A 26,726-nucleotide genomic window follows, 5' to 3' on the forward strand; every position below is an offset into this window, starting at 1 on the left:
GACTATCCAGCATTGATGATTACTGTTTTGAACTAAAATTGTGCTTTTATGGACCAAGACAGTCAGTCCAAAACATGCTTATATTGCTTTTATCCATTTCTCTGCTATAAATAGTTTTAGTTATTCATTTATTAGAGAATGTGTTATTTTTCAGTTTACCCAGAAGGTTTATCGACCTGAATGTATTCATATGTAGATAATTTTGTTCAGCATATCAAATGCTGATAGGCCTAACACAAGGGTACCATGTTGTGGCTGTTAGAGGACTTGAAGGTCCTTTGTTGCACATTCCCACCTTCTCCAAAGGTACCACTCACCAGTTTGTTTGTTTCTTTCTTTCTTCATTTTTTGAGAGACAGAGCATGAGCAGGAGAGGGGCAGAGAGAGGGAGACACAGAATCTGAAGCAGGCTCCAGGCTCTGAGCTGTCAGCGTAGAGCTGGACGTGGGGCTCGAACTCACAAACCACGAGTCTATGACCTGAACTGAAGTCAGACACTTAACTGACTGAGCCACCCAGTCGCCCCCACCCACCAGTTTATAGTTTACTGCTTCATGAAGATAACCGGCATAGCAGTCGTTAGGACTTAACATCTCTTTTTAGAGAAACTCATTCATGGAAAGAAACAGACAGGTTATTCATAAGCAAAGTAACCTATTCGATTTGTTTCTGGTTTGTTACCGCTTTGAAATGCCTGATCTGAAATTTTGTTTTGCATTATGCCTCGCACATAGTACATGTCCTTTCTATTAGTGATTTTGGTATTCCAAAAAAAATAAAATAATTGAGCTATGAAAGGCTGACTTGAGTTGCTAGTAAGCTAGTTACCCAATTCATTTCCCATTCAATTTTCTTAAGTTTTCTCAGAAACTTTGATTCCTCCCTCAATCTACTGCTACACACTGATTGTTTTTACACTCTAAACTAGATGTTTAGCTAACTCAGATTCCCCTTGAGAATAGAAACCCTTTAAAAGGCCTTTCCTTTTATTTTAACCTGAAGATAGAAAAGGAGATCTCAGTGTCGCTTTTATTCTCTAATGTCCTGAGAATAAAATTTATACAGACATTTACTGAACATCTGTTACTTATAAGTCACTGTTCTTAGTGTTGTGGACTATAGATTGAATAAGATGTGGTTTTCTGCTTTCAGTTCTGCTGGACTAAATGAGACCTATTCATGTAACAATGACAGACCTTAATGGGCAAGGCACGATTTTTGAATGAGATGGCATTTGAGTTGGAACTTGAAGGACCATTTAAAAGAGCGTGTATCTGACACCTTTGGATAGCATTTGGACTGCTGCTGCCCTTGGAAACTCTCATTCTGACTGCATTCTATCTTTCTATTTTGGAAAAGTATTGCTGACTTATTAGTCCTTAAAGTGATTTCGCATGTATCTGCTCTGATCCATTTATATGCTGATTTTAGTAATTAGAACATGTTGCTATTTCTAAAAATCTGTTACTTCTGTGTGCTGCCTACTAGGGTGGAAGAACATTTAGAGGTAGAAGAGAATTTTGCTTAGGAGCTAAACTTCAGGTAAAAGTAATAGCATGAGCTAAAGTTCAGAATTAGAAAAATTATGAAGTTTATATGGAGAGCAAAGCAGTTCAGGTTGGCTGGAGCACACAGGGGAGGAAAGGTGGACAGTGAGATGTTAATATGAAGAGATAGGAAAGGCATAAAAGAAGTGTTAAAACCATGTCTCATGGAATTTCTGTATACTACCTAGGCTAAGGAGTAATATGGGATAAATTCGTGCCATAAACACGGAAGAGGCAATGAGAATGTTTTCTTTTTTTAATTTTTTTTATTGTATGTTTATTTTTGAGAGAGAGAGACACACACACAGTGTGAGCAGGGGAGGGGCAGAGAGGGAGAAACAATTCAAAGCAGGCTTCAGGCTCTGAGCTGTCAGCACAGAGCCGATGTGGGGCTTGAACCCGTGAGCCGTGAGATCATGACCTGAGCCGAAGTCGGACGCTCAACCGACTGAGCCACCAGGCACCCCATGAGAATTTTTAAATAGAGGAATGAAATGAAGTTCTGCTTAGAAAGATTCATTTGTATTGGAATTGGGAGATCCCACAACCATGGGGATTACCTTGACAAGTATTGTAGTAACCCAAGTGAAATGTAGTCAGGGCTAATATGGAGTAATAGCAGCAAAACTCATGGGTGGGGGTGGGGGGAGGAATGGAGGAAAGAGACACCACATGAGAGAGGTTCCAGAGCAAAAACATCAGGCCCATGCATCCTTTTCCAGAAGCTTAAAAATAAGTAAAAGGGAAAAATGTGTCATGAAAGGATTTGAAAATCAAATGCTGGATCTGGACACCTTTTTGCCATGTGTAGAACATCTTTGATGCATGGCTTAATCTCTCTCAGGGGCCAATTTATTTGATACTGCGGATGTGATCATTTTGTGCACTTGTCATTTACTTGTACAATCTTGTTAAGTTTTACTGTTGTTGGAGCCATTCTTTCATCCTTCGTCTGTTATTTTCGGCCCCTTTGATTTTGCAGTTTTCGTCTATTTTGACTTTCCCCTTTGCATAGATGCTCATATGTCCTAAGACAGGACTCGTTAAACAGCAGAGAACATACTCCATCTAACTCTGGTGAAAGGAAGTACAGTATAAGGTTACAGAGATGTCTCCTGGTAGTTCATGGTTAAGAAAAGCTTAACTAAGCAGCCTGGGAACTAGAAATCTAAGAGTATCTTTTTCTTCAAGGAGCTGTGCTGTTCTTTCTAATGGCTTCTCTGCTTCTTGCTATACATGTCTGTATCCCTCTTCTCTCTAGCCTAGCTGGCTTCCTCGGTTTTGTTCCTTTTGTAATGCTCCTACGAGTTGCCTGTTTTTATAGACTCTCTCAGTTCAGTTCCTCACAACTAAGTGGCAGCTTCTCTCTTTGTTTCTCAGGCCTTGTATTTCCCAAGAGAGGGAATCTAATTCATTCAGCTCACTCAGTCCAAGCCACAGTGCCCTTCCTGATCCAGCAGTCTTTTAGCTACAAATAGTTAGAACCTGAATCAAATTGGCTAAGAAAGGAGGAAATGTATTATCTCCTCCAGTAGGAAATCTAGAGGAAGGGCAGGTTGAAGAGATGGTAGGTTGGAGACTCCACATTGTCATAAAGAACCCTGTGTTCTCTGCATCCTTTCACGTGACCACCGTCAGGATTGACGGTGACATGGCTACAGCCATTCCAGGCCCCACATCCAGATATAATAACGCCCAGAAAGGAAAGTGGGCATTTCTTCCTGTGGCTTTTTCTTAGGAGAAACTGAGAAAAGTTTTCCTAAAATCTGCTCTGGGAATGAGCAGATGTCCCCTCATGTTTCATTGGCCACATTCGCAATTAAAGATCTGTTTGTGTTAATAATCTCTGTTGGTAAGAAAGAGAAGCCATCAGAATATATCATCCCTAAACCCATCACAGGCAAGGGGGAATGGGATTATCCAGAGACTAATGAGGCCCATCTCTGGAGTTGGGACGGAAGCCTTATATCAGGAAGGTAGAAAGGAATGTCAGTCTTTTGATGAAGGCAAGAAAATCCTTCGGTTCAAAGGTATAAACATTGGTATATAACCTCTTCCTTTAAAATGCAAATTACTGTGGGAATTTTACCTAAAGAAAATTAAAGTTGTGTCAGGATGAAAGTTTATTACAGTTATCTCCCAAAAGGGCATGGTAGGCAGATATCCTGAAATATATCTGGTGTATATCTCTTTTGGATACATTTTCTGAATTCTTGTAGACACAGTCCTTCCTCAGAGCTTTTCAATAAGTAATACATTGATTTCAGTGAAACAATGCTCTTACTACTGTAAGAAAAAATACTGAGTCATGGAAAATTTTTGCAAAGTTCGGAATATAATTTGGAGAAAGTCCCTTGTTCACGGTGTGGATGCCATGTAAGATTATAGTACCAATAAAGACATTTTTCCAAAACCTGAACCTGAAAGACTTAATATGCAAGCTGTGTTATTTAATATGATTTTTAAGATTAATTTTTAGTAGGAATGTCACATATCCCATGGCCTGTATCTTGCTGAATTTATGCATACTGATTATTAAAATGAATCTAAAAATAAAGTATCTCCTATGATACACTCTTTGATGGAGTATGCAAGCAAAAGATTCAAACTATAACATATGTTCATTGAAGAACAAAATTATTTATGGATCAAAAGGAAAACTAAAGTAGGTTAAAATCCAGAAAGGCCCTTCTTTTCAAAGATAATATGTCATTACATATATCTGCAGTGTGAAGTGGGTTTTCTTTCCCCCGCTTAGTGAGCTCTGTTGGTAAGAAAGAGAACCCACAGAATATGGAAGAGGGTTGAGATACAACACAGGAATGGTCACAAAGACAACTGTATTCTTGTTGTTTTTACCTACATCCCTTAGGGCCACATTTGAACATGGTATTGGATAATTCTATATGCCACTATTTCCTACAGTGTGGTTCACAAAAGTGTGCTTTCTTGACCTGCTTCTTGAAAAAAGGATTCATTCTGTAGTCACAAGGTAGGAAATATTAAGTCTTTCTCCAGAAGATTTACGTTACACATTAGTACATTAAAGGTTCATTTTCCAAACTTTCCTACTCACCAAGTCTTTCTTTTCATATAATATCTATTAACACTTTATGCATCATACTGAGGAGCTGCTGAGGTCAGAGAGGAGTGTTCATAAGCAGAGGAATAACCTTATGAAAGCAGTGTTTTTGTAGAAATAATGGAGTTGTATATAAGGTAACTTGGAGACGGGAGAAACCGGAAGCATAAAGTCCTGCTTGGAAGCTGCCGGAGTAATTTGGTATGAAGAAGATGATACAGATGGGATAATAATGAATGTTTATTCATGGATTAATTCAACAAGTACTTATTGAGCCATAATTATATACTAAGCATTGTTTTAGATCTAGAGGATATGCGGGGGGAGAAAGTTCAAAATCGTTGGCCTCATGGAGTTTATTTACATCGCAAGAGAAATACAGTAAACAGATACACAAAATGGAAATGGTGAAGAGCACTAAAAAGAAAACTAAAGCAGAGCATACAGGTAGAGTCGCTGGGTAGTGGCTGAAGGCAGACCGCTGTGTCTTGTGGTTATTCTGCCTTCCACTACCCATCCAGTGTGTGCAAAATGCATGAGAAATAAAAATCAGAGTTTTTCTTCTTTAATCTGCTTATAAAGTGTTTGAGCTAGTTCTGCATAACTGTCCTTTTCATTATTTTTCTATGAAAACTGTTTTTGAAAGACTTTCAGTTTCTCAGGGAAATCAGGTCTTTTTACTGTTTTTCACCACGGGGGCAAGATTGGGCAGCATGAACTGGTGCTGGGCAGACTGCAGTGTGGGAGACAGGAGGTAAGATTCCACGTGTTCTTTTGGGGTTACTTCTGACAGTAGAGAAATGAGATAGCACTCAGGAAATCGTAAACTGCCTTTTGTTTCCCTGCTCACGATGGCCTAACTGCTTTGAGTGATTCTGAGGGGCACAATTGGAACAGGAGAACTCTTGTTTCTTATTCATTATCTTGTCCTTATCTTTTCCTTTTTCCTCCTTGGCCTCGGGCTTCAGAGTGCTTTCTAGGAGCGAAAAAGCTCTTAGGAATTTACACATTTGAAATATTTTTCCAGATTCTGGTCTGGCATGTAAGAGGCTTGGGAGTCATCACTCCATCCTAGCAAGTAAAAAGCTGGACAAACTAAAAATTCAACAGTGCTTCTTTGATTCATCAAAGAAGTGAAGTCACAGGGCAGACTGCTGCCCTCAAAATTAGACAGACAGGCAAATGGAGAGAATCCTGTCTTACCAGAGCAGAAGCCCACAAGCAGAAAGCTCTGCAGGAACCAGTTCAGGATGGGAAAAACTGAATGCTGAATTGCTAGAACCTCAGTGTGGACAAGTCTTAGAGTTAAAAAAACTTGATGGGGCAGGGGGGATGGAGGAGTACATTTCTGCGAGTCTTAGCTCCAGGAGATCTGTCGGGTTCTCATAATGAGGATCAGAAAAAAGAGTCTCCTTCTGCTCCTGGTGGGAGAGGGAAAAAGTAACCGTTTTGTAATGTGTCAGCATATTCTGTTCTTCCTAACAAGGCCTGCCCTCAAGAGAAAAACTATTTTACAGAGCCTAACCTATTGGGATTTTATGGAACCTAACCAACCTGGGAGAAGAGAAACACCCAACTCTAGCCCACTCTAGCCATGCTGTCCCACCTGAGTGGGGGTTGGGGGAGGACTAAGAAGCACGTAGGAAAAGACTGAGACTTAATCATACAACTATAGATTGCTTCTCTGTCCCCCATACCTCACTACCACGCTACTAAAGGCTAGTTACCCCAGTTGCTTTACTGAGTAAATGGAGTTCACCACTATTTACCAGACTTCCTTTTACCCAGTATGTCAAGTCCAGCTTTCAACAAAAAATTACAAGGCATACTAAAAAGCAAAAATCACAATTTGAAAAGACATAGCAAGTATCAGAAAGACTCAAGTATGCAGAGATGTTGGGGTTATCAAACTGGGAATTTAAAACTACTATGCTATACTAAGGATTGTAATAAAAAAGTAAACAACACGTAATAAGAGATGAGTAATATAAGCAGAAAGATGGAAATTCTGAGAAAGAATAAAAAATGTTAGGGGGAGAAAAAAGAAATGCTAGAGATCAAAAACATTGTAACAAAAATCAAGAATGTCTTTGAACTCATTAGACTACATATGGCTAAGGAAAGACTCTCCGAGGTTGAAGATATATTAATAGAAACTTTGAAAATTGAAAAGCAAACAGAAAAAAAGAGTGAAAAAAAATGGAAGCAAATATGTGAAAACTGTGACAACTACAAAATATGTGTAGTGGGGGAAGAGAGAAGAAAGAAAAGGAACAGAAGCAATATTTAAAGCAGTAACTCAGAATTTTGCCCATGTTAATTTCAGACACCAAATCACAGACCCATGAAACTCAGAGAACACCAAGCCGGATAAATACCAAAAAACCTGTACCTGGGTATATCGTGTTCAAACAGCAGAAAATCAAAGATAAAGAAGAAATCTTGAAAGAAGCCAGGACAAAAAAAAAAAAAATCTTTATAAAGGAGCAACGATAAGAATTATATCCAGCTTCTCTTCAGAAACCAAGCAAGCAAGAAGGGAGCAGATTGAAATATTTACAAGTGTTGAGAGAAATTTATTTCTTCAGTTACATCAGCTCTAATCTAGCCAAACAAATCAAGGTTAAATTAAATCTGACCCTTCACCCACAATCCATTGAACCCTGATTCTAAAATAGCAGACTTGGGAGAATGGTTGGAACAGGAAGAAAGGAATAGATCCAGCTACTCTAAGAATGTGATAGGATTTAATGATGTACCAGTGATGTTCTAAGGCCGGTGTACCTCAGGGATAGGCTTAAATGGTTAGAGTAAGTCCAAAGTGAATGTGAGACTTCGAATCAATATTTAGAAATGGCACAGGACCAATACACCTATGGTTCTATTTTTTCCTGAACTTTGGTTTTCCAAGTGCTGCTCTCTTACTAGACCACCATGAAGGGTCAGAACCTTGGAGAGTTCCATACAGAGTAGGAGTAGCTTTAAAATATCCATGTAACTACTGCACTGGCATGAAGTAGGCAGGATGAAGGCTCTTACAAGTGATGAAGCAAACTTCTTACTTGCTTTCTGTTAAAATGTCCAAGATTTAAAAGGCTGGCCTCTGCCTGCATACAACCTCATGGAGTCTTGGTGGGGCTAGGGATTCCAGTCGACCTTTTGGAACTAGCACAAAGCCATCATAGTTGCAATGGGATTTTTGTTAAATTCTGATGTTAGGGTGACATACAGGTTCCTTTCAGACACTTGTGCCTTCTCCTAAGGATATAGCATTGCTTCTCTGTGTTATTTCCTGACCTAACATAAAATTAACTGAATTCTTTGGCAGGGTTTGGAAGGTGGATTTGCCTAAAAGTTGTTTTCTGGTAGGCACTTAAGGTTTGTAATTGAGAGGTAAACCAGATACACTGTATGCTAGAGATGGTTTATAAAAGCTGAAGTAGGTTCAGGCTGTGCCAGCTACACCACATTTTTGTAATACAAATTCAGTCTGATTAGCCTCCTTTAATTTCAGTAATCTGGTTTGGTTTTGTTTATTGTTTGTTTTCAGGGCTCTAAAAAAAATCCAAACGCTTTTATTTCCATGGTTATTCTCTTTCTCTTCAGTTTTAGGGCATGTTCATGGCTTTTGCATCAGATTAATACTTTTTTTTTTTTTAAAGTAGGCTCCACACCAAACACGGGGGCTTGAACTCAAAACCCTGAGATCAAGAGTTAAATGCTCTATCAACTGAGGCACCTGTTTAAAAATCTTTTTTGTTTTAACCAGTCCACATTTATGATACCATATTAGGCTAAAAATAGGAACTTGAATGTGAATCTCAGGAAACACCAAATTAGTAAATCCTGGGGTAATAACAGCAAAGGGCAGAAAATGATATGAAAATACAACTAATTGCAGAGAATAGTCATGACATATTTATGTCCTATTAGAATTCAAAGATGTATTCATTATCCTTTTCTATTACCTGAGAATAGGAGAGTTAGAGCAAAGTCCCTGAATAGGGAACTGATTTGCAGTGCCAAAGATGAACATAGTCTCTAAAAGTACGTGATGACAAAGCAGTGTCCAGGATGGAATTAGATTCTAACCAGATTTTGGAGATAAGAAAATTTAGTTGTAGCATGAATAACAAAAATAAGTATTGGTGAGAAAGATACAGGATTGTACCAAAGGTTTGTGCCTCTTTCAGGAGGCATCCCTTAAAATACTTTTAATTTATTAATGATTGGTTATCTTAGTAAAAGAATGTCATATTTTTAAATGATGAGGTACACCCACTTTGTGTTTGTGAACAGAGTGGACTGACTTAAACTACTGGCTCACACCACATGAATTAAAACACTGATTTAAAGAAGGTTTTCAGGTGGGCTGAAGAGAGGAGAGGAAGTGTATCCATGGTATAAATTTGCAGACAAGAAGTTACAAGTAAAAACTAGAGACTATGTCAGAATAGAGGAGACCCAGATGGCAAAGATGACTATGAGGGAAATACTGGTGCCATTAATAGGACTGAGGAAATTATGTAGGAAACCAGTAAGTAATGGGTTCCATTTCGAGCATGTCGAACATGGAGGATTGGGGTGATGTCCAGTTGGAAATACTAGCTGGTTGGAAATCTTACACATTCACCATACTTTTATCAAACCCCAAATGTGTCTTTTTAAACATTTGATGAGATTGAGAGTTGTACAGGTTTCTTTCCTGCTCCCCTAAACCCAATAACATGCTTATAGCCACAGATGGATTTTCTTAATGAAATATATTAAGCCAATCACATAAGATGTAGTAATTGTTTTGGTTTTTTTTTTTTCGTTTTTTGGTGGTGTTTTTTTTAACCACCTCTGTGTTACATCTTCTAGTAATCACAAATTGATGGTTTCCAAGCCCATAGAGTTTTTAGCATTGTTAAAAATAATAATTCTCCCTGTGAATGTACTAGAAAACATTGAACTGTGTGATTTCAGTGGGTAAATTGTATCTTGTGCTAATTATATCTCAATAAAGCTATTGAAAAATTATTCTTCACACCTTTCCAGGCAGATGTTAAGATTACTAGGGAAAGACCATATAGTTCTGTATCACTGGTAGTCCTTATGACCTACAAATAAATTACGCTGGATCTAAGGAAAGGAGAGAACAGATACCACTTAATTTTTAGAAAGAAGTTTCAGCCTAGTTTTTAGAATATAGAAAATCAGGTATTTTTTTCTTTAATCCAGTCAACAAACATTGAGCACTTGTCCACTCAGAAGAGTCAGGAAATGGTTCTTTAAGGAGACAGTACTCTGAGCTGAGTCGTGAGGGGTATGTAGGACTTCGTACTGTGAGGAGAGTGGAGATACCCAGAGGGAATGGCCTGCATGGCCTGTGTGGAGAATGACCCTCAGTTTGGAATTAACCAAAGTGAGACACAGGTTGCATGCAGTTTAAGAGAGAGAGAGAAAGATTCCTCCATGTAAATACATGAAGATTCATCATATTGTTTAACAGCTCTGTCATATTCAATAGTATGATTTTGTGCCATAAATTATTTAGCCATTCCTCTATTAACAGATGTTTTGACTATTACTTGGTTTAGTCTATTCCAAATAATGTTGCATTGAACATACTTGTACCTGTGTCCTTGCAAACTGTGAATGTAATTCTGTGTCACAAGGCTAGGTAGGCCCTGATTTTAATAGTCGAGATTGACAAATTTAAGTAACTTCGGTGTGAGCTATGACTAGTCACATTTCATCATATTGGATAGTGTTTGAGTCCACTATTTTGATTACATCAAAGACACCTTCAGTTTCAGTTCTTGTGGGCCCTTATTCGGCTATGGGAAGGAGTCTGAATGATAAGGGAAGCCATTGGTGGATTCTGGGCAGAGGACTGACGGGATATATAAAAACGTTCCTAAGTATCATTCTGGCTGCCATGTTAAGAACAGACGTTAAGGAGGCAAGGATAGAAATAGGGAAACCAGGTCTAAAGGTACTGTATAGTTCAGGCAGTGGATAGCAATGGCGTGGACTAGATGGGGAATGATGGAGGGATCCTAGATACCCAGTGAAGTTCCAGTCGACAGGATTCGCTGATAGGTTCGAAGTGAAGAGTCTTAGGATTAACTAAGATCAGAGTGGCCTTTTCCTGAGTTGAGAAGACTGGGGATGGTGCAGGCTCAGGAGAGATTCTCAGAGTTCTGTTCAGGGCATGTTAAGTTTGAAATGCTTATTAGATGTCCATGTGGAGGTGGTGAGTATGCAGATGAGGCTAGAGATCAGGGTGTCTAATATTTTATGAATGAATGAATGATTGGTTGAAAGGCAAATCAGGAAGGAACTTCAGAAAACCAGAAGTTTGAAAGAGAACAAGAATTAGAGTTAACTCCTTTATTATGACTCACATACATGGTCCTTTTCTCTCTGCTTCCAGGTAGGTCTGATGTTAACTGGAGTAGAACTAAACTGGTAAGAGTTTGGAAAGATGAGGGGGAAGTACATTTGTATATGTATATCTGTTTCGCTCAGAGCCTGACTCTTTCTAAGACATGACACTCCTCAGAAAGTGGTTGATCTTAAAACTTCTGCATCGAGATGTTCTAGCTTTGTGGAATTGCTGTGTTTCATCAAAATGATTATAATGAAAACCTTTTCATTTTGACTTCCATATAAAATTAGAAATGTTTTCCCACACACCAAAATTTCATAGACCACAGACTACATTTCCAAATCCTTCTCCATACTGTCAGTTCCCAGAGTGGCTTTTCTACCTTTTATCTGTGTGTTATGGGGATGCCCATATTTGATAGAGCCTCATTCCATTCATGGCACAAACTGCAGCCTGATATTAGTAGTTTAAATTGCTGTGAATTAAGCCTGTCATTTATCCACATGATGAAATTTTCTTTAGGAAACATAAAGCCAGAAACTCCCTGCATGTGAGTGATAAATTCATGCTGGCACTTATTGCTTAATCCTGTTGATTTCATAAGAATCAAATCCAAAGGCATTGACAGATCTCACTGGCTCTTTGCAATTTGTTTGGTTAACAGACATCCTTATTTATAAAGAAGCTTAGTAGTCCACAAATATTTGAGTAGTACATAAGGGATTTTGTTTGAACTGTTGGTAATACTAGAGCATGATGGACTTTAAATTAAAAATAGGGCCACCTCAGAATTTCCCCAGGACTTTAACTTTAGCTCCTCTTGGAGCTCCACCATTCGAAAAGGCCCTCGTATTATGAGATATGTTAAACTCCAATAGAATATTCTTTGTGCCTAGGATGTTTAGTAAACCTTAGAGTAGCCGTTTTTTAAGTGCACAAATTTATAAGGGAATCTATTTTCTTGTTAGCATTCTTGTAATACTTGGCTAAATAGTGGTCAGATTTAGCATTTCTTAACAAATGCCTAGAAAAAAAAATTTACCGGTAAGTTTTTTTTTCCTTCTGCTCAAAGAGGAAGGACACCTTTGGACAACAAACAACACTTATGAGGGATGCAAGGACTTTTAACATCTTTTAAGTCCTAGAGCTGTGTTCTGCCTTTGGTGGATATGGAGATTTGAGATAAGGACGCAGATATTTTCTAAACACTGTAGATGAGACCACTAGGAGTTCAAACGCTGGCTTTAACGAAATTTAGAGATGAGTGAGAAGTGTACCAAACTGTTTCTTAGTGTTTTATTTGTGTTTACTTTTAAAAAAAATATTTTGAGAGAGAGAGAGAAAGCAGGAGAAAGAATCTCAAGCAGGCTTTGTGTTGTGAGCCAAAATTAGGAGTCAGACACTTAACTGACTGAGCCCCCTGGATGCCCCTAGAGGTTTTGTTTTAAACACGTGTGTGTCAGCAGTACATGATAATAACCTATTTGGTGTTCCTAAGAGTAATGATTGAAAAACCCTTTGTAATCTTTGACCTCATTAACCACACCTGTGATGCAAGACTATAGCCACTTAAACCACCTGGAGACATCATTGAATGTAGGAGTTGAATCTGCAAACCTAGCTCTATGAAGTCGTGTCCTTTGTTGAATATCAGTCTTTGAAAGGCCACAAGAAGAAAACTTTGCTCAAGACTATACCTGTTCTGATATTCACGTTTATCACCACTATGTTCTTAGCCCCAGCACATTTCACGAGTATTTACAGGTGTTTGTGTGTTGTTAAAAGATGTTAATTTATTAATTGCCTACATGCTTAGAGTCCGTATCATCCATTCTTTCACTTAATTACAATTCTGTCATTCCAAGTACTCTTATTTTGGCCCAATACTACTAGCTTTATGAAATGTCAGATACTGTTTTCTAAAACTATCAGAGGTAGAGATTCAGGCTCCCCCGCCTCTGCTGGTCCTTGAATACTGCCCAAATAGAACCATTTACCTTTGATCTTTCCAGTGGGCTTCTTGGATCTGTTTTCTTCTGGCTTCTGGCAGTCATTTCCCACCTGGGATTCTGTCCTCTCTGCCTTGCTGCTAAATGAGTAACAGTTCCAGAGCTTCCACTCCAGTACATCTAACTTCTCTCCAGTCCTAAAATAAGTGCCCTAGGGAATTTTGTGCCAGAAATTACAGGGGAAGAGATGAGTCAAAAATAAACCGAGGGGGAACTGTATACTTCAAAATGGTTAAGATGATAAATTTTATGTTATGTGTATTTTACCTCAATAAATTTTTTTAATGAATAAGCCAAGGGGAAATTTGAAGTGACGTCCAGTGATATTCATTGGAATATTAATACTGAATTAAAATGCAACCTTAGAAGTGATATTAAGTATTTTAAGTTATATTAGGTATATTTAGAAACTGAAGCCTACAAAGATTAAGTGATTTGCATAAGAGCTGAGAATAGAGCCCAGCACTTTCAGCGTTAGTCTGTGTCTTTTCCGAGCTCTCTTCTTTAATTACTCCCTTGACCTAGGAGTTAGCCATAATTAACGCCTGTGTCAATTTTATCTTCCTTGGAACTGAATCATACTTTGTTCTTCAGAACTGTATCCAACCAGTTGTCCCCCTTTCGCAGTAGTGAACCTTGAAATTGGAGGCAGTGGGTAAGTTTAGGTGCTGGGTAAACTGGCTTAGAAAAAGTGATCAAGTGACCTCCCTCTGAAAAGAAACCAGACTAGTCTTTTTACATCATCCTCCGTAATAGAGGCAACAATCAATATAGTTTACATGAGCACTTACCCAGTTATTCAAGGCCAATAACAAGGCTGTTTAGTACCTGAAGATGTCATCCAGATGTACAAAAATAATAATAAGTGTATGTTTAATAAAGAACACAAAATATCACATAAATTGTTAAAAACATTCAAAAGATTTCTTTGTGAAAGTGTACTTCATTTTATAGCTGAGCAAACCTCTCTTTTCTAATATTGGAAACTTTATCACTCTAATTCTGCTGCAATAACGTTACATGACAACTCCACAGTTCGGTGTTCTACATCAACAAGTTTTTTTTTGTTTTTTTGTATTTTTTTGTTTTTTGGGTTTTTTTTAGTTTTTTTTTTTTTTGTTTTTTTTTTAAGTAAATTTCACACCACACTTGGGCTCAAGAGTCACATGCTCTACTGATTGAGCCAGCCAGGCACCCAGCAAATATTTTATTATCTGTGGGTCAACTGGGGTGGCTCTGTTTCAGACTGTAGGTTGAGTTCAGATCTGTTCCATGTGTCTCTCATTCTGGAGCTTGTCATGGGAGATCTCAACAAGAGATCAAGTCAAACTACACATACTCCCCATGAGCAAGACCAAAAGCAATAGGGCAAGGATATATCTCAGCTCTGCTACTGGGAGGCATTGCAGAGTCAAACAACAGAGGGTATGGATAGATGATCCTGTTGCAGGGAGGAGGGAGTAAAGGAATGGGAACAAAAAGCTACAGAAACATTTCAACCTTGTAATGTCAGTTACTGAATCAACTGTCCTCTTTGATCTCTGTATAGTTGAACAGACGACTGGGGTCTTATTTTTTCCAATTAACCCTTCCCTTTGACTGTTACTCTTTCTCCCCTATGACAAGTGGTATCATTATTACTTACTGGATGGGAGGGACCCCAAGAAACGTCAATCAAGCCACTGGCTAATAAACTAACAGGCTTTTCAGAACTTGCTTACCCAGGAAACTTGATTTGCTCTGTAACTTAATTGCAAAAGTTTCATTGACATAATTATTCTTACTTTGTATAACTTAATCTACATTCTTGAGTTCTCTATGACCATTTTTTTTAACCTCTTGCCTTTTTTTGTTTTTTTGGTATTTGAGTACAATTGACCTACAATGTTACTAATTTCAGGTGTGCCACAATGATTCAACGTGTCTATACACTATATTATGCTCACCATAAATGTAGCTACCATCTGTCACCATGCAGTGCTATTACAATCCCATTGATTATATTCTCTATGCTGTACCTTTTATTCCTTTGACTTATTCCACAACTGGAAGCCTCTATCTCCCACCCGCCTTCACCCATTTTACCTGTCTCCCCACTTCCCTCCCTCTACATCTGTGCCTTTTTCTGAATTAACCAATTCTTCCTAGCTTCATTGTATTCCACTGTCATTCTTCTGAAGAACTTAATGAAAAGAGAAATATATCTGCTCTTGGATTCATGAATGAATGATGACAATGTCTTAATTCTCAAATGTTTGCTAAAAGTATATCGTTAGAGGGCATATATGTATAGAAATCAAAATATTAAAATTAACAGTTATGTTTCCTTCATCATCATGTTATTCTCCAAATTTGGCATTTCATTCCTAATTCCTAAAAATTATATGGTTTTGTAAATGATGATATGTTCTTTGAACTGTATTTCTTTCCTTCTTAAGAAATAATTACATATCAAAGTAGCTATCTGGATGTATTTATCTGTGTAAAAAATGTGTTAGAAGTGTGACCAGATTGCATTTATAAATATTATCATAACACTACCATAAATTGAGTAAATAGCACACAACATCAGTAGTTCAGCTTAGAATGACTCATTTATCAGTCCAGTCATCTTCATTACTAAGAAATAATTCACAACAGACTTTGAGGTCTTGTAGAGATGATAAAAATAGGTGGAATGAAAATACCTGTTTAGGGAATTGTCTGGAATGTTGATTGCCATCATATGACATCATCATCTGGTAGTATTAAATTTGACTCTGGCCACTTTTCTAGGCTATTCAGTTGACATAATTTTTTTAAATTACTACCTAAAAAACAGTTCTAGGACAGTTAATGAAATGTTACTGCATACATTGAAATCAGTAAGAAAACCCAGCTATCATTCTGAAATTATATTAACAAGAGTTTATGTTTCAGACAGTATCTCATCTTATGTCTGTAAACCAGTATTGCCTCATGACATCTTTCTATTCTTGTCTTGAAGGGCTGATTAACGTTTTTTAGTATTTAACCTAATTTTCTTACATGTTCTGTGAACCTGTTCGCATTAGGGACTGAATTTTATTTTCATGTGGCTGGCGTATCAGCTAGCAATCAGGACCATTCCCATAGCAGTGCTTAAATTTTTTGTGTAAATTTTCGCTCAGTGGAACTTAAAGTTTTTTAACATAGAGTTCACAGTTTCCGATTATTTTTCAGTGCTTTTAAAATGTAAATTAGATCAGGTCCCTCACCTACTTAAAATCATTCAGTGGTTTCCCAGTATTGTAAAATACAGACTCTTGGTCCTTGGGCTTCTAAATTCTTGCAGAGCATGACTTCCACTTGTCAGTCCACCATTGGCCTTCCCCTCTTCCTGGCTCTTCTGCTTTAGCCTCGTTGGTGGCCTTTTGGCTTCATGGGTGTGCTCCAGCTGTTCTTTGAATGCTTTTCTCCCTAGTTGAAATAATACCTTCTCATAAAGGCATCTCCAGGTCACCCTGTCTACAGTGGCCTACCCCAGATACTTTCCAGCTGATCACCTTATTTCCCTGCAATGTATTGTACTGTGGAATTATCACTTTTATGTGTCTACTTACTTATTATTGTCTCTTCCCCCCAAACAGAAGTTTCAGGAGGGCAAAGGTTGAGCATAGTGGCTGACACAAAGAAGTCACTCAGATACTTGTTGAATGAATAAGTAAAAGGATGTCTGTTAACACTTGAAACTCACCATAAACATAAGCATTCTTCCTTAATTTGATTAAGGAAGGGAGAGAGAGCATTGTGCTTCGATGCTGACCTGAAGAGAATTAGTATTGTTGAAGGCCCACATAGTTGTATCCTACTGTGCTCATTATTCTTTTCTAATTAATTTTATTCTGATTCATAACTGAATGGTGTGTGTGTGTGTATGTGTGTGTATGCTTTTAAAGATCTGTACACGACTTCAGAAAGTGTACTAAAAATCATGTTCTTTCTACAGGCTTATTTTTACAGGTCTCCTTGTTTGATTTGCCCTATTAAATATTTGAAAATTGCAAATGCAAGTTTTCTCCAATGCATATTTCATGTTATAACTACTAGACTTTTATTGGACACTGCAGACAGCATACTTTCGTGCCACAGGATAAAGAAATTGCTGGGGCGCCTGGGTGGCGCAGTCGGCTAAGCGTCCGACTTCAGCCAGGTCACGATCTCGCGGTCCGTGAGTTCGAGCCCCGCGTCAGGCTCTGGGCTGATGGCTCAGAGCCTGCAGCCTGTTTCCGATTCTGTGTCTCCCTCTCTCTCTGCCCCTCCCCCGTTCATGCTCTGTCTCTCTCTGTCCCAAAAATAAATAAAAAACGTTGAAAAAAAATTTAAAAAAAAAAAAAAAAAAAGAAATTGCTGTGTGTGGACTGAAGCCAATAGGATAGATGTGGAAAGAAAACATTTCTAACAGGTTTTTTGCCATTAAGTTAGAATTCATGTGTGGAGCAGTTTAAGGTATAAGCTTTCCACAAAGAACAAAACTTGAAGTTTGTTACTAAGAACTCTTGAGTCGCCCAAGGCTTAAATAGTTTGTCTAAGGTCATACAGCGGTTAGAAGTAAACAGCATACAAAATCAGGCTTCTCTGACTCTAGAACTTATTTCTGGTATATTTTGCAATCTCTGTAGGTCCAAGGAAATGAGATATTTATTTTATTTATATATTTTATTAAAGGTATGAAAAATTTGTTAAGTCCTCTGTCTGATATCCATTACTGTCATCAGTATTGCAACCTATTTGGCTTCTCTGTGGGGGTTATAAACGATTTTAGAAAAGTTTGATATATTTGCTTTTAATTTTTGCTGAAAAGTTGAACATGTAGGTACAGAAGTCAATTGTCAGTAATCTTTAAAATTGTAAACTGTGTAACTAAAACCTCCCTTGACTTTTCAGAAGACTGTGGTTTGCTTCAGTAGTTCAACTAGGTTTGAAGAACTGATTCAGAGTCTAACAGATGCAAACAGTCTAATGTAGGGAAATTGCTGAGAGCACAACTAAATTGCCAGAGTATATATCACAAGCAACAATTTCCTTTAATTTTTGTCAAACACACAATTTGAAATGATTGTGTACTTAAAAAAGCAAACACAAAAGCAAAATGTTTAAAAATCTTCAGTTTCATATTCTATTCATAAGTTGTCTCAAGGTTAAAAGTTTAATGTGATTTTAATATTAGAAGTAATATTGTAATCTAATATTTAAAATTAGTATAGCCCATGTCATCCTAATTCAATATAGACCATATACCTAGTCCATTTTCTATCAGTGTTTACAATGTAAGTGGTACATATGTTAATGTGTTAAAACCTTTTTCAGGTTTTTATTTTATTTTTTGTGTCTTCCTTTCTTAGTTACATTTTATCCAAGAGTTATTGGTTAGAACAAGCACAACCTAAGTTGACAAAGATCAGAGTCCTGATCTCTGGTGAGATAGAGTTTTATTTTACAATGACATTTTGTACTAATTAGAGGCAAGACATGTTAGAGAAAAAGATGAGGATAATTTGGATATGGGGATTGAAAATAATGAATCTTGAGAATATTTTGAAGGAAACAACCGGTTCTGATTATGTTATTGGAGTGTCAGGGTTCATAGTGGTCATATTCCTGAAAACAAGTTTTCTCTTCAAAGTTAGTAAAAAGAAATGTGAATTCTTTGCAGATTTATGGGTTTGAAACCACTGACCAGGATTTAATTATCTGAGGTGGGTTGTTTTTTTAAGGCTAGTTAAACCAAAAATATTAAATTGTCATCAGCCCTTTTACTTCCAGATTATAAATCAGTGAAATTACGAATTAAGTCCTGCTAATATAACATTATATATTTAATTGCATAGCTTATCAATCTTTTTGGACTATTACTCAGATCCAGCTTTAAGGAATCCTATTAATTTCTGACTGAAGAATTTTAAGCTTAAAGGTAGTGATCAAAAGATTCAGACATCCCCGAAATTTAAGGAAACTCAACTGGCTGGGTTTCTTCACCTTGATAAGATGCTGGGAAACCTACCCCTTGTTCCTGGGGGAAGAGATGGGATGGGATGCCAGTCAGTGAGGCGGGGGGGGGGGGGGGGGGGAGTTGGTGGATGGTGGTACTGTTGTGGGGGGTGGGGGTGGGGTGTGGTGATAGTTACAGTGACTTAGAAGGGTGGTAATAAAGTTCATAAAAAGAAAGATGAGCTCAGTCATAATAACACTGCAGTAACAAAGAAAATCTGTGTAGATACACAATTGAGTAATTGTTGAAAGGTCAGATGTGCTTGGCAAATCTGGAGGTGATTTTTATAAAAATTCTAATCGATAAATGAAATCCCCCAAGGCAGAGTTCTTAATCCTGATTAAACTTGAGATTTTATAGACCCCCCCCCCTTGAAAATGCATACAGAATTGTATATGTATGTTTTATGTCAGTATAATTTTTATTAGTTTCTCACTAGGATCTATGAGCAGAAGGTCTCATGCCAGAATGTTAAGACATACCTTTGCTGGAGTGACTAAAGAGGCACCCTTGAGATTGGCACCAAGTGAGAAGAGTGTGAAAGGGAACTAACATTATCCAACTAAGAATAAGGCAGATCAAAGGTGATCTGCAAGGAGGGGGTAGTTTAGATTAGTTCTGTGAGGAAAGGTGTATAGAAAAAGGCAAAGGGCCAGAATTAGACTGTGGTAGTTATATGTGGTTAGAAGAGAAAAGTCAATTAGCGAAAGAAATGGAGAAAAACTATAAACAGAAAATCAATGTTTATTTTGGAAACCAGTTAAGTGTAAAATATAATTGAAAGGTCATAAAAGATGAGAACTGAGGAAAGGTAATTGGCTTTGGCCTAGAGAAGTTGCTGGTGACTTTAAACCATAATACAAGGGGCTTTCAGGTAGCTAGTAGTTGGGAAAGGAAGGTAGCCTTAGTCAACCCCTGATAACATAACAATATAATAACAACAATAGTAGCAATCATAGCTGATATAATAGCAGCTAACATTATTGAACCTGTGTGTGCCAGGCACCATGAAGAGGGTTTTTTCTTTTTTAAATTGCTTTTTTTCATGTAATCTTCACATGACCTTGTGAGGTGTTCTATTATTGTTATCCCCATTTTGGGATTAGCAAATGGAGGTGGAGGTGGGGAGTTAAGTAACTCAAGGTCACATAGCAAATGTGAAGACAGAATTTGAACTGAAGCAGCCTGACTCATGAGCCTTCATTCTTAGCACTGTATTGGTAAATGCTAGAAGTACCTGCATTGATGTAAAAGGAATATGGAAGATTTGTGTACTGCTATAAAATGCAAAAGAAAAAGGATAAATGTTTTTGTGTAAGAAGTGGGGAGAATATTTGCACATAACAAGTGAAACAAAGAGTAAACAAAAATTAATAAAAATAGTTCCCTTTAGGCAGAGGAAGGGAACAGAATGGAAGCAAGACTTCTTGGACTGTATCTTATTGTATCATTTTAAATATCAAGTGAGTGTTTTTACATGTTCAAAAATAAACGGAGAAATATACCACAAAGAGATAGCTTTTCAAATAACTTTAATTTTTTTTTTTAACGTTTATTTGTTTTTGAGACAGAGAGAGACAGCATGAACGGGGGAGGGGCAGAGAGAGAGGGAGACACAGAATCAGAAGCAGGCTCCAGGCTCTGAGCCATCAGCCCAGAACTCGACGCGGGGCTCGAACTCACGGACTGTGAGATAGTGACCTGAGCTGAAGTCGGACACTTAACTGACTGAGCCACCCAGGCGCCCCTCAAATAACTTTAAAACATAGTAGTTGGACTATGCATCCTTAGGACAATATAATCTCAAGATAAAGAGAAATGCAAAGAAATTTGAACGTGTAAATTTCATCCATTAACTTTATTGTTAGTAGCTGTTTTGAGATTATTTCATGTATAATATAGGATAAAACAAGTAATTAATGTTAAACAGGATCTTTTTGGGCACCTGGGTGGCTCAGTTGGTTGAGCGACTGACTCTTGATTTTGGCTCAGATCGTGACCCCAGGGTTGTGGGATTGAGCCCTGTGTCGGACTCTGCGTTGAGCATGGATCCTGCTTAAGATTTTTTGTCTCTCTCCCTCTGCCTCTCTTGAGCCCTGCTTGTGCTTGCTCTAAAACTTAAAAAAAAAAAAAAAAAAAAAAAAAAAAAATTCTTTTAAAGGAATAGGATCTTTTATATAAGAAAAGAAGAAATATACATATAAAAATCAAAGACAAGTAATTCCTATAATGGTAAATTTGAAATGGAGTGAAGTCATCATTTTTTTTTATATTTAAAAGTGTTTATTTTTAGCTCCGTCCCTGAAAAGTTTTAGAAATGATGCCAACCCTGCCATAAAAAGCATCCTGAGCACCCAGGTACTATTCCCCAGTAAAAAGAACCAAGGCTTCTTGGAAAAATGACTGATTCCAGGTTTGGGGCAGGAACTGTCCCAGTTATGCATGAGATGTTTTTATTATGCCAGAAAGTAACGAAGGCAATGAACATTTCTGTGGTCATGTTAACAAAACAAAACAGGGTTCTCACTAGTCAAAGATGAAAAAATTGAGCATCGTAAAGAATAATACTTGGGGCACCTGGGTGGCTCAGTCGGTTAAGCGTCCGACTTTGGCTCAGGTCATGATCTCGCTGCTTGTGGGTTCGAGCCCCGCGTCGGGCTCTGTGCGGACAGCTCAGAGCCTGGAGCCTGCTTCAGATTCTCTGTCTCCTCTCTCTGCCCCTTCCCTGCTCATGCTGTCTCTATCTCTAAAAAATAAATAAACATTTTTTAAAAATTTAAAAAAGAATAATACTGTAGTTAATTGAAACAAATTGAGTATATAAAAGTAAAAAAAAAAAAAAAGGAATCCATGCACCATTATAATACTTAAGAGAATCATAAAATAGAAGAAGAAAAAATTAAAAACAAACAGACCTACAAATCTTAATAGTTATCATTGGAGGTAGCTAGTGTGCCAACCCCTTACTCTGGAAATTGGTACTTAAGGAGGAAGAATTAAGCATTCATCCTTCCTGACCTATTTTATAGTTCAGGATAACTAAATAGCCCTAATTGACAACAGAGGAATTCCATCTAATAGATGTGGCAGGAATGAAGTAATTAGAAAAATCACAGTTTTGCAACCCCTAATGAAGTAACTGGTTCAGGTTCAAACACCAGTGAATACTAAAATTAGTTTTGTGGTTCTCAAAGTACAGCCCCCGTTCCAGTATCTTAGGCATCATCTGGTACTTCTGAAAAATACACAAATTCTTGGGCCCTTTCCAGCATCTACTGTATCAGAGACTCTAGAGATAGATCCTAGTGATCTGTCTTAACAAGCCTTCTAAGGGTTCTCACGTACCCTGGAGCTTATGAACCATATTAGGAAAAAGAGGGATGAGACTCTAATTGAAGGATCAAGCAGTCACTCCCAGAATGCAGTGATCAGTCTTAGCACTCCTAAAAGCAGAATCAGATGTTGTAATCCTCCAAGTTGATGCACCTATGACATATTCTTGCCATGCTCCAAAAAAATTAAACCTGAATCTATTCTGTTCTTTGAACTTGAATTCCAAATTATAGGAAATACAAGAGATAGAAGAATAAGTTAAGCAATGTCATGAGGAAACAAAAGACAAATCCAGAATGTAGGATGACTGACCTAGTTTCTTTAGCAAGTCAGTGGCATAGGAAAATGGGGGGTGGGGGTAGGAAGACTGTTCCAGAAAAAAAGGATTCCAAAGACAAAATAAGCAAATGCAGAATGTACATCTTTTTTGGATCCTGATTCCAGTAAGCCAACTGAGGAGATTCAGACTGTGAATTAGATGATATTAAGGAATTATTAATTTTGTTAGGTGTGGTGATGGTATTATGGTTATATAAGAAAATGTATTTTTTAGAGATACATACAAAAGTATTTAAGGTGAAACAAAATGATGCCAAGATTTGCTTTAGGTTACTATGGGGACAAAAAAAAAAAAAAAGATGAAGCAAGCATGCAAAATGCTGATAACTTATAAGTCTGGGGGATTCATTATACTATGTACTTTCACATATGTTTGAAATTTTCATAATACAAAATAGAAAATTTAAAAAGAAATCTACAAAAATATTTATTAGGTTCTATTTATTCCTGTGCTAGCCTTTATCACAGTGTATTACAATTGCCTATTTACTTGTCTATACCAATATTTCTCAAATTATCAGTATTGAGAGACCAGTTTTTTAATTATCCAATTTGTCACAGACCATGATTTTTGTAAAATATGATAGAAATCAATTACCGGGGCGCCTGGGTGGCTCAGTTGGTTAAGCGTCCGACTTCGGCTCAGGTCATGATCTCGCGGTTCGTGAGTTGAAGCCCTGCGTCAGGCTCTGTGCTGACAGTTCAGAGCCTGGAGTCTGTTTCAGATTCTGTGTCTCCCTCTCTCTCTGACCCTCCCCCGTTCATGCTCTGTCTCTCTCTGTCTCAAAAATAAATAAACGTTAAAAAAATTTTTTTAAATCAATTACCATAAAAGCAAAATGGGAGAAAGGATATACAAAATATAACCGTAAAAAGTTTTATTGTTAAAGTCAACATAGAAAGTTAATTTCACTTAATCAGGACAAATGTAAAATAGAAAAAATAATTTTTTAAACTGTGCCCATTCACCAAAAATACACATATAGGCAATTAGTGTGGAGAATTGCTGTTACACTTAAAATGTTGTTGTGTAACTGGGGTGCCTGGGTAGCTCCGTCGGTTAAGCATCTGACTTCAGCTCAGGTCATGATCTCACAGTTTGTGAGTTCAAGCCCAGGCTCTGTGCTGATAGCTCAGAGCCTGGAGTTCTGTGTCTCCCTCTCTCTCTGCCCCTTCACCGTCCCTGCTCGCTCACTCGCTCGCACTCTCTCTCTCTCAAAATTAAATGAACATTAAAAATTTTTTTAATTAAAAAAAGCAATTTTGTTCTGTAGCCATAATTAGGTATTAAGTTTTTAATGTAAAACATGTTACCTAGAGGACCATGTGTATTAATTTGAGCTTGGATTGATAACAATGCCCCTCACTGAGGAGGATGAGGTATATACCTAAACTAATGTTATTTCAGCCACAGGTTTATACCTCTGTTACATCTGTTACCGATTTCTCAGCAGAAGGTACAGTTTTCAGTTTTCACTACAGAAATCATACAGAATAAGGAAGGTCCTAGATATGATGTAATACTTGCTGAGATTTTTACAGATTTATTGACCTGTGAAGATTCTGGCTTTACATGGTGGTTTTAGGTTCAGGTAGACTATACCTGCCCCTCTCCCCCCAGACTGTCCCTTTCCTGCCTGGCTTCAAAGCTTTTCTTCCCCTTTGGCCATGGTAGTATTAATTTGAACTGATCACTTCTAAAAGTAGTCAGTACTCTAGATTTGTGTTTCCCAGGACTCTTTTTTTTTTTAATTTTTTTTTTTAATGTTTATTTTTGAGAGAGACAGAGAAAGAATGCGAGTGGGTTAGGGGCAGAGAGGGGGAGACACAGAATCGGAAGCAGGCTCCAGTCTCCGAGCTGTCAGCACAGAGCCCACCGTGGGGCTCGAGCTCACGAGCTGTGAGATCATGACCTGAGCCAAAGTTGGACGCTCCACCGACTGAGCCACCCAGGCGCCCCTCCCAGGACTCATTTTGTAATCAATAGTTGGTTGTTGTTATTTTTTCCATACACTTCTCTTTGTTCACATTGGACCTCTTGGGTTTCTCTGTGTTGCCAGAATCACAAACGTTTTTTTCCATTAAGTCACGTTGACTCAGCATTTTCAACAGAAAGAAATTTTGTCTATCTGAATAAATCATTTATTTATGAAAAAAATTGTCTCTTTAGAGATGCAGTTTAAGTGGCATTTGGTGTGGCATTTCAGGAAAGATAACGCTAACTAGCCAAAAGATAATCCTACACAGAAAACATGTTGCATTTGCCTCCATCAGTTGTATTTGCCCAAGGGGCCAACCCTTCCTTACGGATTTCCCAGTTCATCCAGCATAGAAATGAGGCTCTGATTTACTCTTATGAGCAGAAAGCACATTGTCCACTTGCCAGTTTACTTAGACATAGTCACTCTGATGACAGTTTGGACATTTTGACTGAAAATTCAACATGTTCTTAAGTGAACCGTTTTTCCCTTTAGAATCACAAACGGCTATTATGCAGGCTCTGTAACGGCAGGAGGGAGATGTGATGAGCTGATCACAGCACGTACAGAAGCATATACGAAATGTCTGTTTCCATTTTTTTTTAATTTGGGTATAGTTGACACACATGTTACATTAGTTTCAGGTGTGTAACTTAGTGATTTGACAGGTTTATACATTATGCTGTGTTTACCACAAGTGTAGCTACCGTCTGTCCCATTGCATAACTATTTTAGTATCATTGACGGTATTCATTATGCTGTGCCTTTTATTCCTGTGACTTAATCATTCCGCCTATCTTCCTCTCCCCTTCACCCATTCTGCCCAACTCCACACTCCCAACCTCTCTGACAACCATCAGTTTCTTCTCTGCATTTATAGGTCTGATTCTGCTGCCTTTTTTTGGGGGGGGCGGGGGTTTGGCTATAGCCGATGTCAGAGAAATTACCGCTTATGCTTACTTTTAGGATTTTTATGGTTTCACGTCTCACATTTAGGTCTGTCTGCTTACATTTAAAGCCTCTAACATGTATAGTACTACGATATTTTTACAACACTACTGATGATGCCACCCATCTATGATCAGACTTTAATCAGCTAAGTATTTTTAAAAACTGTACCTCTGATGTTTTGTGCATAGTATTAAAGCAGTGTGGGGAATACAGAAGAGAATGATATGGTTCCTACCTCAGAAAGTATAAATGAAAGTATCTTACTTTCTAACACACAGTGTGTTAGAATTAGGCTGTGTGTGTGTGTGTGTGTGTGTGTGTGTGTGTGTGTGTGTGTGTGTGTATGCACCCAAATATGCACACATGCTGAGATATTTATGGTATATGTGCAGGTAACTAAAGTATGAGACTGTGTTGTCAGTGGTAAGGAGTTCAGACTAGAGGTCATTTCTACTTGAAGTGATGAACTGTTTAAGGGCAAGGTGGCATATGAGCAGGGTTTCGAAAGGATAGTGAGGATTTCATCAGGAGTCTAGTAAAGAAGCTTGATACAGTTTAAAAAAAAAAAAAAGAAGAAAGTCAAAGTTTCCAGATCAGCTATTCACTTACCAGTTGTATGAATTCAGCCAGATTACTTAATCCCTGTGATCTTCAGCTTCCTCACCTATAAGATGAAAATTAGAATAATCCTTATCATGGAGTGTTTTTAGGAACATTAAGTGACATATAGTGATATGAACAAGTTTTGTAAACTGTAAAATGTTGTACAAATGTTAGTTTTACAGTAAATATTGAGAATGTCATGACCCAAAGCCATGGAATCTAAGTATCAGTAAACCACATAGCCTAGAACACAAAATGTATGAAGGTGACTGAATGTTGATTTGTCCATACGATTCCTAACTTGGGAAAACAACCTTAAATCTTAGAAAAGCCTTTCAAGATTCATGCTGACCTTCTTCTGCAAAAGATCATTTTAAAGGACTTAGATTTTCAAGCGAAAATTGAACTAGCTATAAATGTTTAGTTTTCTTGAGTTAATGTAAACATACGCAGAATTAATTCTCAGGTAAACCGCTTTAGTAGAGATTATAACACTG

The 26,726-nt window shown here is 37.7% G+C and overlaps 1 protein-coding gene across 4 annotated transcripts in view; it reads left to right on the plus strand.

Annotated features, from left to right (window-relative positions):
* SIK2 (salt inducible kinase 2) overlaps positions 1–26,726 on the plus strand; it is a 122,602-nt gene that overhangs the window by 53,527 nt on the left and 42,349 nt on the right. The gene's annotated exons all lie outside the window — the stretch shown is intronic.

This window comes from Prionailurus bengalensis, chromosome D1 (genome assembly GCF_016509475.1).
Source record: "Prionailurus bengalensis isolate Pbe53 chromosome D1, Fcat_Pben_1.1_paternal_pri, whole genome shotgun sequence".
In the NCBI taxonomy this organism is placed as follows: Eukaryota; Metazoa; Chordata; class Mammalia; order Carnivora; family Felidae; genus Prionailurus; species Prionailurus bengalensis.